This window comes from Etheostoma spectabile, unplaced genomic scaffold (assembly GCF_008692095.1).
Source record: "Etheostoma spectabile isolate EspeVRDwgs_2016 unplaced genomic scaffold, UIUC_Espe_1.0 scaffold00001853, whole genome shotgun sequence".
NCBI classification, from domain to species: Eukaryota; Metazoa; Chordata; class Actinopteri; order Perciformes; family Percidae; genus Etheostoma; species Etheostoma spectabile.
The window spans coordinates 198,206-209,716 of NW_022602819.1; the positions used below are offsets into that span (position 1 = coordinate 198,206).

Consider the following 11,511-nt stretch of genomic DNA (forward strand, 5'->3'; position numbering starts at 1 on the left):
CTACTTTTGGAAAACCTGTTCTTGACTTGCCTTTTCCCACATCCTCTGAATGCTTAGCTAACTAAATGACTTAAGTTGGCCAATAATTGTTGCTTTTTCATCTGCGTTGTGATTGTTGTGTGCCTTCAATATCATATCATATCAATATTATGTGGATATTATGAAAGAAACTGTCAAGCAAACACTTGCAACACTTTCAAAGGTTCCATGGTGTAATGGTTAGCAATCTGGACTCTGAATCCAGCAATCTGAGTGCAAATCTCGGTGGAATGTGTTTTAAGTCACAGTATAGGTGAAAAAAATCAACCTTTCAACTTTCCACATTTAGTTTAAAGTAAGCTTACAGGTTTAATGTCCTTGGCCATTTAGACTGTACACAGTACATTGGTGGGGGCATGTTGAGGAGTCACCTGGTTGTTAATGTAACTTGAAGAAGCTCCACATTTGACAGTATTGACTGGAAGTGGTGGGCTTTGAGTTACATGGGGGGATACACACTTTGCATTCAGTCTCACAATCACCATAAAAATTAGGTATCACTGAGATTTGAACTTGTGTTGCTGCAGTCAGAGTTTACAGTGCTCATCCTGAATGGGCCAGTATAGTTCATCAGAATTGCTTGTTGAATGGTCTATTAGCTTTGGAACCCCCCTTTCCCCACAGCTTTCAATTGTCAGATATGGGTGGGGGAGTGGGCACTGTGTCCAACCCTTTCTGTGTAAAAAACAAAAACAACTAAAGTATTCTTTTGGATGAGAGACAAAACTTCTGCGGAGGACCTTTTTACCAAGTCCTGTTGCCCTTCAAGGTTCAAGGAGTCTTTATTATCCCCGGGGGGCAATTTGTTGTGCAGCACCATGTAACATTAATAACACACAGGTTATACAAGAACACAGCCATACATCTAGAAATAAAATAAATACGTACTACACTACGTATGGGAATTGCTATTTAGCCAATAAAGGTCTGCAGAAAGATCTGATTTAATGGTCCTGTATTAAATGAGAGCTGTATGCAACCTATGCCCCTATATATAGACCTAATATATGTCTCTAAAATCAAATATTAGCCAGTAATTTTTGCTTTTTAATCTGCGTTGTGATTGTTGTGTGCCTTTAATATCACACATGTGGATATTATGAAAGAAACTGCCTAGCAAACCCTTTCAACACTCCAAAAGGTTCCATGGTGTAATGGTTAGCACTCTGGACTCTGAATCCAGCGATCTGAGTTCAAATCTCAGTGGAACCTGTTTTTAAGCCACAGCACAGGGTAAAAAGATCAACCTATCAACTTTCCCAATCTTGTTTCAAGTGAGCTTACAGGTTTAATGTTAAGTTAATTTTGTTTTTAAACAAACTATTATATGTTATTTTGTATGGCTTCATCTTGTCAAGTATTATAACAACGTTTTGATACCAGGAACCCAGATCACTCAGTTTTTGCGACAACTTCTGGCGGTAAAATCTGCCAGCCATGTCTCTTCAGGTCCGTTGACAGTTTGGGCAACGGGCAGCTCAACGTGCATCGTTAATTGTTTTTCCACAAGACAGAAGATGGGTGCACCGTTCCCGGTGACGCTGCAATACCGGGTCGATGCGTGGAATTTAGATTCGTGCATATACACATCAACTTTCTTTTTAATAAATGCATATACACATCAACTTTCTTTAAGATTTATGCATATACACATCAACTTTCTTTTTATTATATCATCACCATTCCTTTTGTCATCATCAAAATTCATTATGACATCAACTTTCTTTTAGATCAATGCAAATACAAATCAACTTTCTTTTTGATTATTGCATATACACATCAACTTCCTTTTAGATTAATGCACATACACATCAACTTTCTATTATATTACTGCATATACACATCAACTTTCTTTTTGATTTATCATCACCATTCATTATGTCATCATCACAATTCATTATGTCATCATCACTATTCATTATGACATCAACTTTCTTTTTAATAAATGCATAAACACATCAACTTTCTTTTTGATTTACGCATAAACACATCAACTTTCTTTTTCATTAAAAGGACATAACAGCTGCTACTTAGCAGTTCCCAGTATATTACTACTTCCCAGTCCCAACCCTTGCGGTAATTCTCACTTGGTGTGCCGCTTTCCAAATCCAAGGCCTCACCTATTCCCCCATTGTCACAGGGCCAATATTTTGTCCTTGCTGTTTTTCTGCCAATCAAAAGTGCAAATCTTGCTACACTTTTGTATGGCTTCATCTTGTCAAGTATTATAACAACGTTTTGATACCAGGAACCCAACGAGTTTCACAGATCATTCAGTTTTTAGGACATTTCTGGCGGTAAAATCTGCCAGCCATGTCTCTTCAGGTCCGTTGACAGTTTGGGCAACGGGCAGCTCCACGTGCATCGTTAATTGTTTTTCCAGAAGACAGAAGATGGTGCACCGTTCCCGGTGACGCTGCAATACCGGGTCGATGCGTGGGGTTTAGATTTGTGCATATAACATCAACTTTCTTTTACATTACTGCATATACACATCAACTTTCTTTTTGATTCATCATCACCATTCATTATGTCATCATCACAATTCATTATGACATCAACTTTCTTTTATATTACTGCATATACACTAGGGGTGATCCGAGTATCCGGCTGAAACGAGTATCCGGTACGGATAAAGCACTTTTGCCGAGTACAAGTATTATCCGAGTAATATGAGTCAATATCCGTGCTCGGATTGAATAAAACTCCTCAACTGGCCGCGCAGCGTTCTGTGATAATCACAGCGCCCCCCCCCCCCGCCTACAAACCTGCTCGGATCAATCACACACACACAGAACATGGAGAAATGCGCTCTCTCTCGCTCTCTCTCTCTCGCTCTCTCCTGCTCCGTCAGTCAATTCGGTCTGCGGATCTGTTCCGTTAACGTTTAGGGTTTCTTCAGCTTCAGGTTTGTTTTTAACTTCGGTTTGTAGTCCTTACATAGTAACCAGTAGATTTCTGGTGAACGTGGGGTTTGCAGTCCTTACATAGTAACCAGTAGATTTCTGGTGAACGTGGGGTTTGCAGTCCTTACATAGTAACCAGTAGATTTCTGGTGAACGTGGGGTTTGTCGTCCTTACATAGTAACCAGTAGATTTCTGGTGAACGTGGGGTTTGTAGTCCTTACATAGTAACCAGTAGATTTCTGGTGAACGTGGGGTTTGTAGTCCTTACATAGTAACCAGTAGATTTCTGGTGACGTGGGGTTTGCAGTCCTTACATAGTAACCAGTAGATTTCTGGTGAACGTGGGTTTCAGACATGCTGCTTGTTTTAAATGCGACTCCAGTTGCGTCTCTGCCATCGGAGATTTTTTTTTTTTTACTGTCAGCTGCCCCCCCCCCCCCGCCCCCTCTCTCTCTGTGTCTCTCTCTTACTCACACACACACACACACACACACACACACACACACACACACATAACCTGGTGTGGAAATAAAAAAAATAAAGAACCAAAAAAAAAAAAAACATCACACTGATCATAAAAAAATAAAAAGTTAAAAAAAGAAAGTTATATTGAATATGAAAACTCTTTTTCATTACATTTTACTTCATAATTGCAACAGCATGTGTTGTATTAATTGTTGCAAAACGTTCTGTATATAGTTTGTTTGTTACCATGACAACACCATTGATCTGAAGCTCGATGCTGTCATGTAAATAGTTTTCAAATCAGCAATAATATAACAATTTTTGATCAACTCATATCAATTGCTCTTCAGGTCCATTGACAGTTTTGGCAACGGGCAGCTCAACGTGCATCGTTAATTGTTTTTCCACAAGACAGAAGATGGGTGCACCGTTCCCAGCGATGCTGCAATACCGGGTCGATGCGTGGAGTGAACGGAGCAAGCCCCTTTTTCAACTCCCATTGCTAAAAATCCATTTAATATGTTGTCCCCTGATAGAGGACATATCAGATATTAAACTGATAAGAACAGATACTACACTTGATCTTAGCCAAAAGGCCGAGAAGCGATGACCACCACCTCTATGCTGTCAGATGCGACCTCCCCGGACGGTTCTCAGTTGTCACGGTCCAGTAATTTTAAATGGACATAACAGCTGCTGCTTAGCACCCCCGTCCAGCGCTTCATGGGGAAGCACAAAAGTTTTAGTTAAAGACGGCAATTGTGGTTTTCCCCAATTGGTCAAGCTCCTGCCAACGTGCAATATTCCCATGCTGTCACATTTTGGCTACGTTTAAGAATCTGAGTTTCCTTTTGGAGAGCATATTTGTTTTCACAAGTACAAAAGGCTTAGCCAAACAGCAAAGCCCACCAAAAATAATTTCAACTCATAGGCGTTCCTCTCCACGGAAGTCTTTAGTAAAAGCGAAAGACTTGTGCGTTATGAAGAAAACCAGAGTAAGTACAGCCCACTCTCGAGAGCAGCCGAAAACGCCAGTCTTCCCAGTCCCAACCCTCGCGGTAATTCTCACTTGGTGTGCCGCTTTTCCCAAATCCAAGGCCTCACCATATTTTGGTCCTTGCTGTTTTTTTTCTGCCAATCAAAAGTGCAAATCTTGCTACAACGTTTGTATGGCTTTATCTTGTCAAGTATTATAACAACGTTTTGGATACCAGGAACCCAACGAGGTTTCACAGATCATTCATTTTTTAGGACAATTTCTGGGCGGTAAAATCTGCCAGCCATGTCTCTTCAGGTCCGTTGACAGTTTGGGCAACGGGCAGCTTCACGTGCATCGTTAATTGTGTTTCCAGAAGACAGAAGATGGGTGCACCGTTCCCGGTGACGCTGCAATACCGGGTCGATGCGTGGGGTTTAGATTGTGCATATACACATCACTTTTCTTTTACATTACTGCATAACACATCAACTTTCTTTTTGATTCATCATCCCCTTCATTATGTCATCATCACAATTCATTATGACACAACTTTCTTTATATTACTGCATATACACTAGGGGTGATCCGAGTATCCGGCTGAACGAGTATCCGGTACGGATAAAGCACTTTTGCCGAGTACAAGTATTATCTGAGTATATATAGTCAATATCCGTGCTCGATTGAATAAAACTCCTCAACTGGCCGCGCAGCGTTCTGTGATAATCACAGCCCCCCCCCCCGCCCTACAAACCCGCTCGGATCAATCACACACACACAACACACAGAACATGGAGAAATGCGCTCTCTCTCGCTCTCTCTCTCTCTCGCTCTCCCTTGCTCCGTCAGTCAATTCGTTCTGCGGATCTGTTTCCGTAACTTTAGTGTTTCTTCAGACTTCAGGTTTGTTTTTAACTTCGGTTTGTAGTCCTTACTATTCACCAGTAGATTTCTGGTGAAACGTGGGGTTTGTAGTCCTTACATAGTAACCAGTAGATTTCTGGTGAACGTGGGGTTTTGTAGTCCTTACATAGTAACCAGTAGATTTCTGGTGAACGTGGGTTTGTTGTCCTTACATAGTAACCAGTAGATTTCTGGTGAACTGTGGGTTGCAGTCCGTACATAGTAACCATTAGATTTCTGGTGAACGTGGGGTTTTGTCGTCCTACATAGTACCAGTAGATTTCTGGGTACGTGGGTTTCAGACATGCTGCTTGTTTTAAATGCGACTCCAGTTGCGTCTCTGCCATCGGAGAATTTTTTTTTTTTTACTGTCAGCTGCCCCCCCCCTCGCCCCCTCTCTCTCTGTGTCTCTCTCTCTCACACACACACACTCCACACACACACACAACACACACCACACACACACCACACACACACACACACACACACATATACCTGTGTGGAAATAAAAAAAATAAAAAAGAACCAAAAAAAAAAAAATCACACTGATCATAAAAAAAAAAAAAGTTAAAAAAAGGAAAGTTATATTGAATATGAAAACTCTTTTTCATTACATTTTACTTCATAATTGCAACAGCATGTGTGTGATTAATTGTTGCAAAACGTTCTGTATATAGTTTGTTTGTTACCATGACAACACCATTGATCTGAAGCTCGATGCTGTCATGTAAATAGTTTTCAAATCACAATAAATATAACAATTTTTGATCACTCATATCAATTGCTCTTCAGGTCCATTGACAGTTTTGGCAACGGGCAGCTCAACGTGCATCGTTAATTGTTTTTTCCACAAGACAGAAGATGGGTGCACCGTTCCCAGCGATGCTGCAATACGGGTCGATGCGTGGTGAACGGAGCAAGCCCCTTTTTCAACTCCCATGCTAAAAATCCATTTAATATGTTGTCCCCTGATAGAGGACATATCAGATATTAAACTGATAAGAACAGATACTACACTTGATCTTAGCCAAAAGCCGAGAGCGATGACCACCCCCTCTATGCTGTCAGATGCGACCTCCCCGACCGGTTTCTCAGTTGTCACGGTCCAGTAATTTTAAATGGACATAACAGCTTGCGGCTTAGCACCCCCGTCCAAGCGCTTCATGGGGAAGCACAAAAAGTTTTAGTTAAGACGGCAATTGTGGTTTTCCCAATTGGCAAGCTCCTGCCAATGCAATATTCCCATGCTGTCACATTTTGGCTACGTTTAAGAATCTGAGTTTCTTTTGGAGAGCATATTTGTTTTTCACAAGTACAAAAGGCTTGGCCAAACAGCAAAGCCCCCAAAAATAACTTCAACTCATAGGCGTTCCTCTCCATCGGAAGTCTTTAGTAAAAGGCGAAAGACTTGGGCGTTAGGAGAGAAACCAGAGTAAGTACAGCCCACTCTCGAGAGCAGCCGAAAACGCCATCTTTCCCAGTCCCAACCTCGCGGTAAATCTTCACTTGGTGTGCCGCTTTCCAAATCCAAAGGCCTCAACTATTCCCCCATTGTCACAGGGCCAATTTTGTCCTTGCTGTTTTTCTGCCAATCAAAATGCAAATCTGCTACACTTTTGTATGGCTTCATCTTTCAAGTATTATAACAACGTTTGATACCAGGAACCCAACGAGGTTTCACAGATCTTCAGTTTTTTAGGACATTTCTGGCGGTAAAATCTGCCAGCCATGTCTCTTCAGGTCCGTTGACATTTTGGGCAACGGGCAGCTTCACCGGCATCGTTAATTTGTTTTTCCAAAGACAGAAGATGGGTGCACCGTTCCCGTGACGCTGCAATACCGGGTCGATGCGTGGGTTTAGATTTTTGCATATACACATCAACTTTCTTTTACATTACTGCATATACACATCAACTTTCTTTTTACATTACTGCATATACACATCAACTTCTTTTTGATTCATCACCATTCATTATGTCATCATCACTATTCGTATGTCATCATCACAATTCATTTGACATTCAACTTTCTTTTATTTACCTGCATATACACTAGGGGTGATCCGAGTGTCCGGCTGAAACGAGTATCGGTACGATAAAGCACTTTTGCCCGGTTACAAGTATTCTCCGAGTAATATGAGTCCATATCCGTGCTCGGATTGAATAAACTCCTCAACTGGCCGCGCAGCGTTCTGTGATAATCACAGGGCGCCCCCCCCCGCCTACAAACCCCGCTCGGATCAATCACACACACCAGAACATGGAGAAATGCGCTCTCTCTCTCCGCTCTCTCTCTCGCTCTCTCCTGCTCCGTCAGTTCAATTCTGTCTGCGGATCTGTTCCGTTAACGTTTAGGGTTTCTTCAGCTTCAGGTTTGTTTTAACTTCGTTTTGTAGTCCTTACTATTAACCAGTAGAATTTCTGGTGAAGTGGGGTTTTAGTCCTTAAATAGTAACCAGTAGATTTCTGGTGAACGTGGGGTTTGTAGTCCTTACATAGTAACCAGTAGATTTCGGTGAACGTGGGGTTTGTAGTCCTTACATATTAACCAGTAGATTTCTGGTGACGTGGGGTTTTGCAGTCCTTACATAGTAACATGTAGATTTCTGGTGAACGTGGGGTTTGCAGTCCTTACATAGTAACCAGTAGATTTCTGGTGTGAACGTGGGGTTTGCAGTCCCTACATAGTACCCAGTAGATTTCTGGTGAACGTGGTTTTGTAGTCCTTACATAGAACAGAGATTTTCTGGTGAACGGGGTTTCAGACATGCTGCTTGTTTTAAATGGACTCATTCGTCTCTGCCATCGTAGATTTTTTTTTTTTACCTGTCAGCTGCCCCCCCCCCCCCCCCTCTCCTCTGTGTCTCTCTCTTACTCACACACACACACAAACTCACACACACACACCACACACACACACACACACACACACACACACACATATACCTGGTGTGGAAATAAAAAAAATAAAAAAAAGAACCAAAAAAAAAAAAATCACACTGATCATAAAAAAATAAAATTAAAAAAGGAAAGTTATATGATATTGAAAACTCTTTTTCATTAGCATTTTACTCATAATTGCAACAGCATGTGTTGTATTAATTTTTGCAAAACGTTCTGTATATAGTTGTTTGTTACCATGACAACACCATTGATCTGAAGCTCGATGCTGTCATGTAAATTGTTTGCAAATCAGCAATAAATATAACAATTTTTGATCAACTCATATCAATTGCTCTTCAGGTCCATTGACAGTTTTGGCAACGGGCAGCTCCACTGCTCTTAATTGTTTTTCCACAAGACAGAAGATGGGTGCACCGTTCCCAGCGATGCTGCAATACCGGGTCGATGCGTGGAGTGAATGAAGGCAAGCCCCTTTTCAACTCCCATGCTAAAATCCATTTAATATGTTGTCCCCTGATAGAGGACATATCAGATATTAAACTGATAAGAACAGATAATACACTTGATCTTAGCCAAAAGGCAGAGAAGCGATGACCCCACCACCTCTATGCTGTCAGATGCGACCTCCCCGACGGTTCTCAGTTGTCACGGTCCAGTAATTTTAAATGGACATACAGCTGCTGCTTAGCACCCCCGTCCAAGCGCTTCATGGGGAAAGCACAAAAAGTTTTAGTTAAAGACGGCAATTGGGTTTTCCCAATTGGTCAAGCTCCTGCCAACGTGCAATATTCCCATGCTGTCACATTTTGGCTACGTTAAGAATCTGAGTTTCCTTTTGGAGAGCATATTTGTTTTTCACAAGTACAAAAGGCTTAGCCAAACAGCAAGCCCACAAAAATAACTTCAAACTCATAGCGTTCCTCTCCACGGAAGTCTTTAGTAAAAGGCGAAAGACTTGTGCGTTTATGAAGAAAACCAGAGTAAGTACGCCCACTCTCCGAGAGCAGCCGAAAACGCCAGTCTTTCCCAGTCCCAACCTCGCGGTAATTCCACTTGGTTCCGCTTTCCAAATCCAAGGCCACCTCTTCCCCCATTGTCACAGGCCATATTTTGTCCTTGCTGTTTTTCTGCCAATCAAAAGTGCAAATCTGCTACACTTTTGTATGGCTTCATCTTGTCAAGTATTATAACAACGTTTTTGATACCAGGAACCCAACGAGGTTTCACAGATCATTCAGTTTTTAGGACAATTTCTGGCGGTAAAATCTGCCAGCCATGTCTCTTCATGTCCGTGGGACAGTTTGGGCAACGGGCAGCTTCACGTGCATCGTTAATTGTTTTTCCAGAAGACAGAAGAGGGTGCACCGTCCCGGTGACGCTGCAATACCGGGTCGATGCGTGGGGTTTAGGATTTGTGCATATACACATCAACTTTCTTTTACTTACTGCATATACACATCAACTTTCTTTTGATTCATCATCACCATTCATTATGTCATCATCACTATTCATTATGTCATCATCACAATTCATTATGACATCAACTTTCTTTTATATTACTGCAATATACTTAGGGGTGATCCGAGTGTCCGGCTGAAACGAGTATCCGGTACTGATAAGCACTTTTGCCGAGTACAAGTATTATCCGAGTAATTGAGTCAATATCCGTGCTCGGATTGAATAAAACTCCTCAACTGTCCGCGCAGCGTTCTGTGATAATCACAGCGCCCCCCCGCCTACAAACCCGCTCCGATCAATCACACACACACAGAACATGGAGAAATGCGCTCTCTCCTCTCTCGCTCTCTCTCTTCGCTCTATCCTGCTCCGTCAGTCAATTCGGTCTGCGGATCTGTTCCGTTAACGTTTAGGGTTTCTTCAGCTTCAGGTTTGTTTTTAACTTCGGTTGTTGTAGTCCTGGGACATAGTAACCAGTAGATTTCTGGTGAACGTGGGTTTTGCAGTCCTTACATAGTAACCAGTAGATTTCTGTGAACTTGTGGTTTGCAGTCCTTACATAGTAACCAGTAGATTTCGGTAGAACGTGGGGTTTGCAGTCCTTACTAGTAACCAGTAGATTTCTGTGAACGTGGGTTTGCAGTCCTTACATAGTAACCAGTAGATTCTGGTGAACGTGGGTTTCAGACATGCTGCTTGTTTAAAGCGACTCCAGTTGCGTCTCTGCCATCGGAGATTTTTTTTTTTTACTGTCAGCTGCCCCCCCCCGCCCCCCTCTCTCTCTGTGTCTCTCTCTTACTCACACACACACACACACTCACACACACACACACACACCCACACACACACACACACACACCGATACTGGTGTGGAATAAAAAAATAAAAAAGAACCAAAAAAAAAAAAAATCACACTGATCATAAAAAAATAAAAGTTAAAAAAAGAAAGTTATTTGAATATGAAAAACTCTTTTTCATTACATTTTACTTCATAATTGCAACAGCATGGTGTTGTATTAATTGTTGCAAAACGTTCTGTATATATTTGTTTTTCCATGACAACACCCTGATCTGAAGCTCGATGCGGTCATGTAAATAGTTTTCAAAATCAGCAATAAATTAACAATTTTTGATCAACTCATATCAATGCTCTTCAGGTCCATTGACAGTTTTGGCAACGGGCAGCTCAACGTGCATCGTTAATTGTTTTCCACAAGACAGAAGATGGGTGCACCGTTCCCAGCGATGCTGCAATACCGGGTCGGTGCGTGGAGTGAACGGAGCAAGCCCCTTTTTCAACTCCATTGCTAAAATCCATTTAATATGTTGTCCCCTGATAGAGGACATATCAGATATTAAACTGATAAGAACAGATACTACACTTGATCTTAGCCAAAAGCCGAGAAGCGATGACCACCACCTCTATGCTGTCAGATGCGCCACCTCCCCGGACGGTTCTCAGTTGTCACGGTCCAGTAATTTTAAATGGACATAACGCTGCTGCTTAGCACCCCCGTCCAAGCGCTTCATGGGGAAGCACAAAAGTTTTAGTTAAAGACGGCAATTGTGGTTTTCCCATTTGGTCAAGCTCCTGCCAACGTGCAATATTCCCATGCTGTCACATTTTGGCTACGTTTAAGATCTGAGTTTCCTTTTGGAGAGCATATTTGTTTTTCACAAGTACAAAGGCTTGCCAACACAGCAAAGCCCACCAAAAATAATTTCAACTCATAGGCGTTCCTCTCCACGGAAGTCTTTAGTAAAAGGCGAAAGACTTGTGCGTTATGAAGAGAAACCAGAGTAAGTACAGCCCCTCTCGAGAGCAGCCCGAAAACGCCAGTCTTCCCAGTCCCAACCCTC

General features: G+C 41.9%; 9 non-coding genes across 9 annotated transcripts; 1 reads left to right on the forward strand and 8 right to left on the reverse strand.

The window, feature by feature from the left end:
* The first annotated feature begins 1,179 nt into the window (after nt 1-1,179).
* trnaq-cug (transfer RNA glutamine (anticodon CUG)) lies at nt 1,180-1,251 on the forward strand. Its single transcript has one exon. It is a non-coding gene; the product is annotated as a tRNA-Gln (tRNA).
* A 2,577-nt stretch (nt 1,252-3,828) lies between these two features.
* On the reverse strand, nt 3,829-4,019 carry LOC116675380 (U2 spliceosomal RNA). The gene has a single exon (XR_004328395.1). It is a non-coding gene; the product is annotated as a U2 spliceosomal RNA (small nuclear RNA).
* Nucleotides 4,020-4,295: 276 nt separating this feature from the next.
* Nucleotides 4,296-4,410, reverse strand: LOC116675388 (U5 spliceosomal RNA). Its single transcript, XR_004328403.1, has one exon. It is a non-coding gene; the product is annotated as a U5 spliceosomal RNA (small nuclear RNA).
* A 1,740-nt stretch (nt 4,411-6,150) lies between these two features.
* Nucleotides 6,151-6,335, reverse strand: LOC116675382 (U2 spliceosomal RNA). The gene has a single exon (XR_004328396.1). It is a non-coding gene; the product is annotated as a U2 spliceosomal RNA (small nuclear RNA).
* Nucleotides 6,336-6,611: 276 nt separating this feature from the next.
* LOC116675387 (U5 spliceosomal RNA) lies at nt 6,612-6,726 on the reverse strand. The gene has a single exon (XR_004328402.1). It is a non-coding gene; the product is annotated as a U5 spliceosomal RNA (small nuclear RNA).
* Nucleotides 6,727-8,596: 1,870 nt separating this feature from the next.
* Nucleotides 8,597-8,785, reverse strand: LOC116675394 (U2 spliceosomal RNA). The gene has a single exon (XR_004328408.1). It is a non-coding gene; the product is annotated as a U2 spliceosomal RNA (small nuclear RNA).
* Nucleotides 8,786-9,062: 277 nt separating this feature from the next.
* Nucleotides 9,063-9,177, reverse strand: LOC116675386 (U5 spliceosomal RNA). The gene has a single exon (XR_004328401.1). It is a non-coding gene; the product is annotated as a U5 spliceosomal RNA (small nuclear RNA).
* Nucleotides 9,178-10,874: 1,697 nt separating this feature from the next.
* On the reverse strand, nt 10,875-11,062 carry LOC116675393 (U2 spliceosomal RNA). Its single transcript, XR_004328407.1, has one exon. It is a non-coding gene; the product is annotated as a U2 spliceosomal RNA (small nuclear RNA).
* Nucleotides 11,063-11,341: 279 nt separating this feature from the next.
* On the reverse strand, nt 11,342-11,455 carry LOC116675385 (U5 spliceosomal RNA). The gene has a single exon (XR_004328399.1). It is a non-coding gene; the product is annotated as a U5 spliceosomal RNA (small nuclear RNA).
* Nucleotides 11,456-11,511: the final 56 nt, after the last annotated feature.